We start from the raw sequence: 1075 nt of genomic DNA, 5'->3' as shown, positions 1-1075 counted from the left end.
CTTTCACTTCCTCTGGTCCCGGCTATTAACTGTCTAAGGTGACATAAGAAAGGGCAGGCGTGGTGTCAGGTTCTTTTAGGTGTACTGCATGCAGAGCTCTTTCAAGTGTAATCAAGGCAGGACAAAGCTCTTCCTCAGCTGTCATGTCAGGAAGACCTTCTCCACTCACTCAAAGGCTTCCTTTGTCCCATTGTCCGGAAGCAATACATAACCCACAACAGCAGAGCCATTCACAGTCATGTGACCCAGAACACTTGCAGAAAGACACAGTTGGCTTGGGTAGAAAAATGCCAGCTTTCTAAAACTCTAACTTAAAATCCGACTTCCACATTAAAGAACGTTTTAGATTACACTTACCTGGCAGGGGAGACACCATGATCACGAAGGTGGTTCTCCCAGGGTGAGACTCATCCATTGCACTTCGGATGTGCTGACCCCTGCGATGCCCCCAAATGCGGGATACTAGACTGCATAATTTCTGGTAGTGGGGGACTGCGTTCGCGCTTTTCCCTGAAAAAAAAAAAGAATGTTTTAGATTACAATTCTATTGAGAGTAAGCATCATTTCTCTATCTGTTCCCAATCTGAATTTAGCAGTTATTAAAGGTAATAATGGAACCTAGTATTAGTCTACGGGAGAGATATGCCTTACAACAGCAAAAACTACTTCAGGAGTTTTTCATTGTCTGGAAATTTAAAACTTAAACACACATGTCCTACTTTAAAATACCATGTTCTCTGGCCTTTGAGTTTTTAGGGTTTATCTTAGGGGAAAGTTATAAGTATTAAAAGGAGGGTTTATATCTGGATAAAAAAATGCAATTGCAGCCCTAAGACATGTTTTAAAAGACTACTTTAGTGGGTGGCACAATGAGTGTTTCCGACCTCTAGTAGCATTTAATTTACAAGCCCTTGGTATGCACAGTACCATTTACTAGGGACCTACAAATACATTCAATGTGTCAATTAGATGTAGTCCAAATTTACCATACTTTAAAGAGAGAGCACAAGCACTTTAGTAATGGTTAGCAGCGATAAAGTGCACAAAAACAAGTACTGCAAAAAAAGGAGTGAAG

At 40.8% G+C, this 1075-nt stretch overlaps 1 non-coding gene across 1 annotated transcript; it reads left to right on the top strand.

Moving 5' to 3' along the window:
* The first annotated feature begins 349 nt into the window (after positions 1-349).
* Positions 350-513, top strand: LOC147750856 (U1 spliceosomal RNA). Its single transcript, XR_015300402.1, has one exon. It is a non-coding gene; the product is annotated as a U1 spliceosomal RNA (small nuclear RNA).
* Positions 514-1075: the final 562 nt, after the last annotated feature.

The sequence above is a fragment of the Lissotriton vulgaris genome, chromosome 1_1, assembly GCF_964263255.1.
Source record: "Lissotriton vulgaris chromosome 1_1, aLisVul1.2, whole genome shotgun sequence".
NCBI classification, from domain to species: Eukaryota; Metazoa; Chordata; class Amphibia; order Caudata; family Salamandridae; genus Lissotriton; species Lissotriton vulgaris.
This window is presented reverse-complemented; position numbering and strand designations above follow the sequence as displayed.